The sequence below is a fragment of the Capricornis sumatraensis genome, chromosome 18 (assembly GCF_032405125.1).
Source record: "Capricornis sumatraensis isolate serow.1 chromosome 18, serow.2, whole genome shotgun sequence".
Classification (NCBI taxonomy): Eukaryota; Metazoa; Chordata; class Mammalia; order Artiodactyla; family Bovidae; genus Capricornis; species Capricornis sumatraensis.
The window spans coordinates 24753737-24766045 of record NC_091086.1 but is presented as its reverse complement, the minus strand read 5'-3'; the positions used below and the strand labels follow the sequence as shown (position 1 = coordinate 24766045).

Below are 12309 nucleotides of genomic sequence, written 5' to 3'. Positions count from 1 at the left end.
TAACTCCAAATTCATTTTGAAGGCCTTTAATTAATAATTTGTAGGTTTTTAAAAATGAGATGCATAAAATACTTCAAAATCTGAAGATATTTTAATCAGAGTACTGAGTTAACTTAGATCTTGCCTTAAGGATGACAAGTGTTCAGAGTTATATAGTAACAGTTCAAGTGATTTCTCCTTGTTATCTTCCCAACATACAAAGGTTTCCTGTTTGTTAAAGGAAAATACTTTGTCCCATGATGGCAGTAGAAGAAGGTTCTTTCCTTTTAAATGGAAGGATGTAGACATTCCAGAGTAACACTGGACTTCATTAGCTAAACTTGCTTTATTTTACATTGTAGTCCCTGAAAGAGTGACATACTTTCTCAGTGTTTTTTAAAATGGCTATTTTTCAAAATCAGAAAAGATGAAGTTTGGAATTTTATAGAAATTGAAAAGATTTCAGCGCCTAATACATTGTGTTCAATTGGCAGGACATGGTATCTGTTAAAAGGTGAACTTCCTCCTCACACTTTTTATAAATTAAATATATAATAGATATAAAAGAAAACTTACCATACATTTGTGAGTTGCAAAGCAAAAAATACAAGGAATGCTTGTGTACCTACTATCTAACTTAAAAATATAACATTGCTGGGACCTTTGGAACAGTTTGTATGCCCTTGCCAGACACCTTTATTTCATTTCTTTCTTCCTACCACCAGAAGGAATTATCAAGCACCTTGAGAGTTTTGTATTAAACATTTCCTTGCCTTAAAACAATTCTTCCCATTAAATATTCTGCCTCCTTCTTTATATACCATAACTTGGTTTTTTCATTTTTTTCTCTTTAAAGTGTTGTATTTGAGTTCATTAAGACAGGTGTGATAGGACTTCCTTGATGGTCCAGTGGTTAAGACTCTGCACTTTCAATGCAGAGGACTCAAGTTTGACTCCTGGTCAGGGAACTAAGATCCCATGTGCTGTGCAGCATAGCCAAAACAAAAAACAGAAAAAGAAAACCACACAAAACCCCCCAAACCAGATAAGATTACAATTTCAAGATTTGTGTGGAACCACAAAAAACCAAATAGCCAGGACTTCCCTGGCGGTCCAGTGGTTAAGAATCTGCCTGCCACAGGGGACATGGGTTTGGTCCCTGGTTCAGGAAGATTCCACATGCTGAGGGGCAGTTAAGCCCACGTGCCACAACTACCAAAGACTGCAGGCCCAAGAGCCCATGCTGTGCAATAAGAGAGGCCACCACAGTGAGAATCCTGTGCACCTCAACTACAGAGGAGCCCCTGCTTGCCGCAACTAGAGAAAGGTTAGGCATAGCAAAGCAAGACCCAGCACAGTAAAAAATTAAAAGAAGAAAAAAAAACAGCCAAAGCAATCTTGAGAAATAAAAAACTGTAGCTATAATGGTCCCTGGTTTTAAACTATATTACAAAGCTATAGTAATCAATGCAGTATGATACCGGCACAAGAATAGACAGACAGATCAGTGGAACAGCATAGAGAGCCCAGAAATAAATTTATGCATGTATGGTCAATTAACTTATAACAAAGGAATCAAGAATATGTAATGAGGAAAGAATGTCCCTGTAATAATTGGTGTTAGAAAAACTGGACAGCCACATGTGAAAGAATGAAATTGGACCATTCATTCATACATTCATGTCGTTAGTTCCTTGACATCAGTCTTGGCAATGGTGTTTTTTGTTTTTGTTTTGTTTTGTTTTGTTTTGATCTGACTCTAAAAGCAACAGCAAGAAAAGCAAAAGTAAACAAGTAAGACAGCATTAACTGAAAAGCTTCTGCATAGCAAAGAAATTATCAGCAAAATGAAAAAGCAAGCTCCTGAATGGGAGAGAATATTTGCAGATCACGTTGCTGATAAGGGATTAGTGTGCACAGTATAGAAATGACTCATTCATCTTGATAGCAAAAAAAAAAAAAACCAAAAACCAACCCGTAAACCAATTTAAAAATGATGAGCAGAAACATGTATGGCTGAGTCACTTTACTGTCCACCTGAAACTACTACAACATTGTTAATTGGCTATACTTAATTATAAAATAAAAAGTTTAATGAAAAGGAAGCAGAAAATCTGAGTAGAATTTTTTTCAGATAAGACATATAGATGACCAACAGGCACATGAGAAGATGCTCAGTGTCATTAGGGAAATGTAAATCAGAACCACAGGGCCACCTCACACCTCATATAGTAGTTATCAGAAAGACAAGAAATAACAAATTTGGTAAGGATGTGGAGAAACGGAAACCTTTATGCATTGTTGATGGGAATTGCTACAGCAACTATGGAAAAAAGTGTGGAGATTCATCAAAAAATTAAAAAGAGAACCGCCATATGATTCAGCAAGTCCATTTCTGGATATTTATCCAAATAAAACAAAAATACTAACTTTAAAAGACTTGCATACTCCTGTGTTCTTTGCAGCGTTGTCTACAACAGCCAGGATACGGAAATGACCTAAGTAAGTGTCCATCAATGGATGAGTGGATTAAGAAAACGTGGTCTATAACAGAATATTATTCAGCCGCAAAATAGAATGAAATCTTTTTGTTTGCACCAACATGATGGACCTTGAAGGCATTTATGCTAAGTGAAGTAAGTCAGAGAAAGACAAATACTATATGATCTCACTTGTATGTGGTAAATAAAACAAAAACCAAGTTCATAGATACAGACAACAGATTGGTGGTTGCTGAAATAGTGATTAAAAACTACAAACTTCTAAAAATAAACGAGTCATTGGGATGTAGTATACAGCATGATAACTGTGGTTAGTAATGCTGTATTGCACATTTGAGAGTTGCTGGGAGAGTGGATGTTAAGAGTTCTCATCTCAAGAAAATTGGAGCTATGTATGGTGATACGTGTTATGAAATAGACTTGTGATCATTTCTCAGTGTATACAAATATGGAATAATTATGTTGTACACCAAAACTGATGCAATTTTATGTGTCACTTGTATATCAAAAAAGAAAAAGAAACCAGATGTGATGGATTTTCACAGCTCTAAGTGTTCTACCATATGAATATGTCACAACTTAACGCCTGCTGCTCATAGATATTTGGGTTGCCTGTTTTATATTACAAAGCTGCTGAATTCTTACGAAGTTGAATTATTTTGTATGTCTCCTGGTATTTCTCTAAAATTCTCCTACCCTTTCTTTTGCGATGAGATATCCTCTTAATCTTTATTTTTATTTTATTTTTTAATATAAATTTACTTATTTTAATTGGAGGCTAATTACTTTACAATATTGTATTGGTTTTGCCATACATTGACATGAATCCGCCATGGGTGTACATGTGTTCCCCATCCTGAACCCCCCTCCCCCTCTTAATCTTTAAATTGGAACTTTAGATATTTACCTTAAAGCAGCTGAAAGGATCTTTGTGGTTTAGGTATTTGTGATCTGTTTGCTAAGATCTAAGTAACCGCATGCTGTGCTTAGTTGCTCAGTCATGTCTGACTTTTTGTGACCCCATGGACTGCTGCCCACCAGTCTCCTCTGTCCAAAGGATTCTCCAGGTAGGAACACTGGACTGGGTTGCCATGCCCTCCTCCAGGCAGTCTTCCCAACCCAGGGATCGAACCCAGGTCTTCTGCATTGCAGGCATATTCTTTACCTTCTGAGCCACCAGGGAAGCCCTAAGTAACCATACCATATTGTTTTTTAAACAACCTTTTATTTTGAAATAATTTCAGATTTACAGAAGAATTGAAAGATGTACAGAATTTCATCAACCCTTGACGCAGCCTCCCCTAATGTTACCATGTTACACAACCTTGGTACTTTTATGAGAACTAAAGAAATTAGCCATTGGTGCAGTACTGTTAGCTGCAGGCTTTATTCAGATTTCCCTAGTGTTTCTCCTAGTGCCCTTTTTGAGCATCCAATCCAGGATACTCTATTGTATTTAGTCATTATGTTTCCTAGCTCTTCTAATCTGTGACAATGTAGTGGTCTTTATCTCTTACGACCCTGACACTTTTGAAGAATACTGGGCAGGTATTTTTGTAGTGTGTGTGTGTGTTAGGTGCTCAGTCATGGTTGCCCCTCTGCGACCCCATGGACTGTAGCCAACCGGGCTTCTTTGTCCATGGAATTCTCCAGGCAAGAATACTGGAGTAGGTAGCCATTCCCTTCTCCAGGGCCTTAATTTGAATTGTCTTGATACAGGCTTCAGCAATACGTGAACTGTGAGCTTCCAGATGTTCAAGCTGGTTTTAGAAAAGGCAGAGGAACCAGAGATCAAATTGCCATCATAACGCGGGATCATTGAGAAAGCAAGAGACTTTCAGAAAAACATATTTCTGCTTTATTGACTATGCCAAAACCTTTGACTGTGTGGATCACAGTAAACTGGAAAATTCTGAAAGAGATGGGAATACCAGACCACCTGATTTACCTCTTGAGAAACCTATATGCAGGTCAGGAAGCAACAGTTAGAACTGGACATGGAATAACAGACTGGTTCCAGATAGGAAAAGGAGTACATCAAGACTGTATAGTGTCACCCTGCTTATTTAACTTCTATGCAGAGTACATCATGAGAAACACTGGGCTGGAGAAAGCACAAGCTGGAATCAGGATTGCCGAGAGAAATATCAATAACCTCAGCTATGCAGATGACACCACCCTTAGGCAGAAAATGAAGAAAAACTAAAGAGCCTCCTGATGAAAGTGAAAGAGGAGAGTGAAAAGGTTGGCTTAAAGCTCAACATTCAGAAAACAAAGATCATGGCATCCAGTCCTATCACTTCATGGGAAATAGATGGGGAAACAGTGGAAACAGTGGCAGACTTTATTTTTAGAGGCTCCAAAGTCTCTGCAGATGGTGACTGCAGCCATGAAATTAAAAGCTGCTTACTCCTCGGAAGGAAAGTTATGGGCAACCTGCTGCTGCTGCTGCTAAGTCGCTTCAGTCGTGTCCGACTCTGTGCAACCTCATAGATGGCAGCCCACCAGGCTCCCCCGTCCCTGGGATTCTCCAGGCAAGAACACTGGAGTGGGTTGCCATTTCCTTCTCCAGTGCATGAAAGTGAAAAGTGAAAGTTAAGTCACTCAGTCGTGCTCGACTCTTTGCGACCCCATGGACTGCAGCCTACCAGGCTCCTCCATCCATGGGATTTTCCAGGCAAGAGTACTGGAGTGGGGTGCCATTGCCTTCTCCAATAAACAACCTATATATCATATTAAAAAGCAGAGACATTACTTTGTCAACAAAGGTCCATCTAGTCAAGGCTATGGTTTTTCCAGTAGTCATGTACGGATGCGAGAGTTGGACTATAAAGAAAGCTGAGCGCAGAAGAATTGATGCTTTTGAATTGTGGTGTTGGAGAAAGATTGAAGGCAGGAGGAGAAGGGGATGATATAGGATGAGATGGCTGGATGGCATCACCGACTCAGTGGACATGAGTTTGGATAGACTCTGGGAGTTGGTGATGGACAGGGAGGCCTGGCGTGCTGTGGTTCATGGGGTCGCAAAGAGTCAGACACAACTGAGCGACTGAACTGAACTGATACACTCTTCTCATGATTAGATTGAGGTTGTGCATTATTTTGCTAGAATATCACAGAAGCAGTAATGTTCAACATTCTCATTGCATCATTTCAGAGGGTACCTTAATTATTAACTTGACTTACTGTTGGTTATGCTAACCATGTTCACCTGCTTAAGTGACAGATTTCTGTAAAACTTCTGTCTTTTACTTTTTATTAGTTAGGGGTTGCTAAAGTCCAATCCACACTCATAGGAGAGGAGAATTAAGCTCCATCTACTGGAATGATGAGCATCAAGGACTTTACGTTACATATCTAGAGGGGAAATTCTTTGAGGCTGTGCAAATATTCTGTTTCTCTTTAAAGCTTTGCCTGCTAATTTTATCATTCATCAGTGTATCTTGGCCTGCAGCAAATATTACTGTGGTGTTCTAATGATGATTTTCATTTTTCTCATCCTCTCTACATTTTTTAATTGAAATTCTTCTGTAAGGAAAATGTGTCCCTTCTCCATTTATTTATTTATTCATTCAATAGTTTGTATCTGTACGGACTCAGATGTTTATTTTATTCTTGAGTTATAATCCAGTACTAATGTTATTTTGCTGCTCAAATAGTTGCATCCTGGCCAAGGGGACTCTTCAGGATGGGACGGTTCCCTCAATTTTTTTTGGAAAACACTTCCTTTCTGGCATCAGTATTTTCTTCATCTTGGCCCTAGAATCAGCCAATTTTCCAAGAAGCTTTGGTTTCTCTTATTGGAGAATGGTATTTAGAAAGGAAGACCTGGGCACATCTTGTTTTTTAAAATAATGTTCTTCTTGAGAAAACAGAGCCTTCTTATGTTAGACTTCATACTTACATTAGATGTGTTTATGCTAAAAGTATTTTTTTTTTTATGTCTGAAAAAACACGGAGATACATATGGTGACAGGTAGAAAAGTTAACTCTTTCTTGTTAATATTGGTTATCTAATCAGTAGCGATTAATCAAACATGTTACCACATCACATATTTCTAGTAGTGAGAAGTAATTTTAGACTTTACCTTTTCAAGTTCAGGCCACAAAACTTGAAAAGTTTGTTTTTCTCTAACTATTACTTTCTGCTTGGGATATAATTGAGAACAGTAAGTCAAAAGAACTGCTGAAACTGCCAAGCTAAATCTACCAATATCTACCCCAACTCAATAGAGGAAAACCTCAGACCTGTGCTTAGATCTCATTTAGTCTTATTTTTATACAGCTCTAAAAACGATGGTAGTCTAGTTTCCAAAGTCCTAAAAGATGTAAACCAACATTTTAGAATAACTAGAGGGGACCCAGCTATTAAGCACAATGTCAGCTTGACAAGGGGGCATTTGACTTCTGCAAGAAAGGAGGGGGAAAAAGAACAGACTGGTACTTGTCCCTGAGAGCAGTGCAGGAGCTCCTCAGCTAAAAGACCAATAACCTGGCCGAGTAATGCTGTGGACAGCATTGCTGGAAGGACATAATACAGTAAATGCTCATCATGATAACCTTGAGTCATCACAGTCAAGTGTTAAATTAGGTGTTTTGAAAACTGTTTAGGAAGTTAAAGTGTTGATATGTTTTTGAAAGATTTTCATGAATCTGTTAAAATGAACATGCTCCTCCCAAGAATAAATCTCTTCGTTTTTCAGTCTGAACCTTTCTTAAGAATTATTAAGAGGCAAATTTTTTGAGCATACAGCTCTACTGTTTTAGTAAAGTCATGATCATGAAATTGGATCCTCATTTAATCTGATTATACCAGCTTAGTGTTCCCTTAGGGTATCAACCTTTCACTTCTGATTTTCTCCCTTAAAAATTATATCATTAGTATGGCTGTCATTGTTATACCAGGAGAATTCAGTTCTGCAGAAAGATTTGATGTATCAGAGGCCTTCTCAAAAAGAACGTGTAACAATAATTTTCCTATATTTATTTAGAAAAAAACAAAACCCAAATGTTTGAGGAAGAATCATCATAGAGAAAGAAGTGGAATTCCTTGGGTTTTTTAGAAATTATTTTAAGGCTGTTATTTCTTTGGCTTGCCTAGATGTTTTTACCCTCTTGTTTAATAAAATGTTGAACTTTGTTTTTTTTTTTTTTTAAACTTATAAACTTAGACATGTGTTTTTAGTAGACCTGTTAAGTTGTCCCCAAAAGAAGAAACTTTATTCTTGGCTCAGAATAGCTGAGATGTCCCTGGTAGTTAGTTAATAAATGGTCTGGGTAGAGTTTGGAGTTCCTGGAGAATATAGCTGCCACAGAAAAAGATTTCCTCTGTCTTTCTAATGAATTTTCTCCTGCTGTGCATATGTATTTAAAGGTAATTTTGATAGAGGAGTGAAAAATAAGGAAAAGTGAGGCAAGGTATTAACACAAATGTGTTTAATCAAGGTGGAAAGTGTGGAAGGAATTTGAAGGAGCAAAGGGAGGGCAAGAAATGAAAGAGAAAGCCCAGTTAGACCAGGTAAAAGATACCGTGGGTAGCTGTCATTCATCTCTCTTTCCTCTTCTCTCTGTACCGTATTTTACAGCCCTAACATTTATAGGTTTCTGAAGCAGAGAAACAACTTTCTATTAGAAATGAGGCCATTTCCAATTTCTTGACTATCCTTCTAAGTAAAAGAGAAGAGGCAAATTTATTACGTTTTCAGGTAGCGGGGTTCAATTTCACAGCCAGAGAAATTAGTATGAACAATACGAAATGTTTGTTAAGCTGTATGTGATTTATTGTGTGTGTCCATATGCTTTTTTCTTCAAAATTCCAAAGCCTGAAAACTAGCCACACAGTTCGTTTCTCAGGTGTTTTGTTTTTGCTTTAAACTGTGTTTCCTTGACTGTAATATTTTATGTTTTAGGCAACTAAAATAGGTTTTTATGAACATAATGATTTTGATTGATTAAAGAAGTTGACTATATATCTTTTGACTGGTCTTTTATGTCATTGAATTATTATATTTTTATCTGTGTTTAATATATATGTATTATGACGAAATAGAGTAATCAGTCATTGACTCGTCAACATGATGCCAGTTATTTATCATCATTCCATTTTCGTTCAGTGCCCATTATAAACTTGTTCTCGAATTATTCTTGTTTCATCATTTCATGCTCATTATTATGTGGGCTTTCAGTCCTCTGTTTCTAAGAATGGATAATAAAGTCTCTTGAACTTGGATAAGTATATTGCCACCAAATAAGTGAGTACTTGCATAGGCATTGCAGGTGCCTTTAAGCATCTTAGAAGTAAACTGAATATACCTTTGAAATACATTAAATTTTTTCTTTTTGCCCATGCTGCACAGCATGTGGGATCTTAGTTCCCTGACCAGATATCAAACCTGCACCCCCTACATTGAAAGTGTGGAATTTTAACCACTGGACCACCAGGGAAGACCCCTAAAACATTAAGTATTCTTTTTTAAAAAAGCCCTTGAAAGTTCATTATAAGCAGAAGAAAAAAAATACTATAGGTTTCATTGTGTATTTAAATGTGAGTGTATATATTTTGGTTCCTTTTGACTTGTTTAGAATCTGAAGTTTTCAAGTGTGGAGGGATCTATAAGGATGCCCTTAACCTAAATAAGTGAATAGATAACAGATGCTGAACTGTGAAATATTCTGCATAATTTTCTGCATATTTGGGGGGAGCTTTTATTGCCCTTTTTTTTCTGGTCGTCAGGGGATCTGTGCCTACCTACCTCCTCCTCCCCCAGAAAAAACAAAAAAAGGAGGTAAGGGAGTGCTGATTAGTCCTTTAGCCTCCTTTTGCAGATATGAAAATGAAGCCCAAGACTGAAGGTCAAACAGTTAATTAGTAGCAGAGCTAGGATTAAAACACAAGTCTCTCTCCCAGGTCAGTTCTCATCCTATTACATTGACAATTCTTGGCCACATTATTCTGCAATACGTGCTAAGCCACTGTATATGTAATTGCTGCTTAATTAGCATTCTTTCATATTTGAAGTCATTTGGGTTTATATTTCTAGTTTAAGATAAACAATAGCCTCAAAATTGGTATGCTGCTGCTAAGTCACTTTAGTCGTGTCCGACTCTGTGTGACCCCATAGACAGCAGCCCACCAGGCTCTACCGTCCCTGAGATTCTCCAGGCAAGAGTACTGGAGTGGGTTGCCATTGCCTTCTCCTCAAAATTGGTATAGTTGTCTATTTTACTCAAAACATTTTTTTAAATCCTTAAGTTTGGTAACATTAGATCATCATTGTTCATAAACAGCTTTAATAGTTACTTGATATTGAAAGGAAAATTTTGGTTGGAGTCCTAGACCAATACCTGCATTTTTCTGAATCTTTCTGTAATGTTACCATCACTACATCCAATAGAAATGCTCTCCTAAGCTAAAATAGAATAAACCTGTTCATTTATATTGCTTTGCTTTCTGAAGAAATAAATTGCCACTTAAGGTAGTGTATGTAATTGTGTGTGTGTGTGTAAAATATACTTACCTATTATTAGTGGTACTTTTGTGAGATTTTGAAAAATATCACACTTAACGTTGTTACCTGCAATAAAAATTTAATTAATACTACTTAAACGTGTGTGTGTGTGTGTGTGTGTGCACACTCAGTTGTGTCCAACTCTTTGCAACTCCATGGACTGTAGCCCATCAGGCTCCTCTGTCCATGCAGTTTTCCAGGCAGAAATACTGGAGTGGGTAGCCATTTTCTTCTCCAGGGGATCTTCTCCACTCAGGGATTTAACCCATATCTCTTGGGTGTCCTACATTGGCAGGTGGATTTTTTACAATAGCACCACCTAGGAAGCCCTCTTAAACATATGCTTCCTGGGTCAGGTGTGTAGATCATTTGTTTTCAGACTTTTCTATCTTGTAGCTTCAAATTCATGCTAGAGCAGTTTGGTAGAGTATTCAGATTTTATTTAACCTCTCTGCTACATAAAACTTTAACTTTTTCATTCATTCATTCATTTATTCATCAGTAAATATTGAGCATGTGTCACATGCCAGGCGCTGTCCTGGGTACTTACAAATATTACCAGAATCTCAGCAGTCCTTCTTTCTTAGGACATCATGTACTGTTTCTCTGTACTATGAAATAAACTCTAATGCAAGGTTTGCATGTTAGACACTCTCAAGTCCTCTGTTAAAGAGATATGTGAGCTTTGCTACTCGTATTTTCAGTATTTGAAGATAAAATATTGTAAGTACTTTACCTGACTATTGTGGGTAAAGAATGTATGGCACTCTGGATTATCAAATATATTTTTTGCAATATATGATTGGTTATTTAATATTAGATGGGGGATATTGATGATGAGGCATCTCCAGCTTTTAAGTCATACATGTCCAGGTGGGCTTAAACTCCTGGAGAGAAGTTCCAACAAGCTTAACAATTTATCCATTCTGCTTAATGACTTCTAAACTCTCAGTTGAACTTTTAATTCTGTTTACCAGCCCTATTGCTTATCTTGAACAGTATGCTTTCTTTTTCATTTTCTATAGCTATTCTAGACTTTTTACTACCATTATTCTTCAGAGTTTTAGTAAATAAAGTTCAACAGAAGTCTGTTTACTGTATGAGTTCTTAGAGCTGTTACCATTCTGATATGTATCTGGAACATCCAGATGGGTGGCCCTGGATGTAACTTAATCCAGACTTATATAATGCATAGAACACAATTTGGGAAATAAAGGTTTGTACTGGTTCTCTTTCTGGAACCCACCTCTGATACGACTTCTTAGCTGTTAGTTGCTCAGTAATCCAGTGACTTCTCAGAACTGAAATCCTTGTGTTAGTCATGGATGCTCCCCATAGAGACGTGTATATTACCTGTTACCAAGTTAAAAGATTATAAAAGTGGTTGTTCATAATGTTTAGTATCTCATAATATTTAATGGGAATATTTAATGGATATTAAAGGAAAAAATCCTAATATTTAGGTGGTGAAGGCAGAGCCGATCATATGATCCAGTCTTTTCATTTTTAATGAGCTTTCTTTTATGTTATATGTTTTTTGGTAGTTTATACATTCTATATAATAAACTTCACCTATATGCAGTCTGAGACTTTAAAGATAAGGTTTAGATTTTAGATATTTATATTAAAAAAAGCAACAGAAAGTATGTAAGCATCTCAGTTATAGACAGATGGCTGAAGATTATGTAGATAAAAATTAAATATTTACTATTATATTGAATTTCAGAACTTAAAAAAAATTCTCCCCACGTGCCAATGACATATATGTGACTGCACCTATAGCAGTGTCTATTGTTTTTCTCTCCCCTTCCCTGAGCCATAGCTTCTAAGTCCTTCCTTTGAGGTGATCATTGCTTCAATTCTATAGCAGTCAAGGCAGGTCAGAGGTCTTGTGTGAGTGACTTTGGTAACTATCATCCTTCCTCTTGTCTTGGGTAGCTCTCCATTACTGCTGCCTATCTAGACACAATTTTTAGAAATCATCTAATGTAATCTATTTCCTTTATTTAATACATGAGGAAAGAAGAGGGAACAAGAAGTAGATGTTATTAAGTAACTTGCACATGAGGCTAACACTGGATAATGGCTGAAAGTAGAACCAGGAGCCCAGCCTCTTTCTCCTTGTCTTATTTGAGTGCATAATCCGTCTTCTCTGAAGTGTGGCTGACCTGAAAGGAAGCCAAGCATCCACCGGTTAAGGAGAGCCTGGGAGTGTCCTGTTATGAAGTAGGCTGGGCCAGTCAATAGGCAGAGCTGCACTGATGGCATTAATGACCCTCAGTGTTTGAACTTGGTATGTGGTCATTGCCAGGCTCCCAGGA

General features: G+C 37.2%; 1 protein-coding gene and 1 non-coding gene across 2 annotated transcripts in view; both read left to right on the top strand.

Moving 5' to 3' along the window:
* Positions 1-12309, top strand: part of ZSWIM6 (zinc finger SWIM-type containing 6) — a 208324-nt gene that overhangs the window by 106669 nt on the left and 89346 nt on the right. The window lies entirely within an intron of this gene.
* On the top strand, positions 875-947 carry TRNAE-UUC (transfer RNA glutamic acid (anticodon UUC)). The gene has a single exon. It is a non-coding gene; the product is annotated as a tRNA-Glu (tRNA).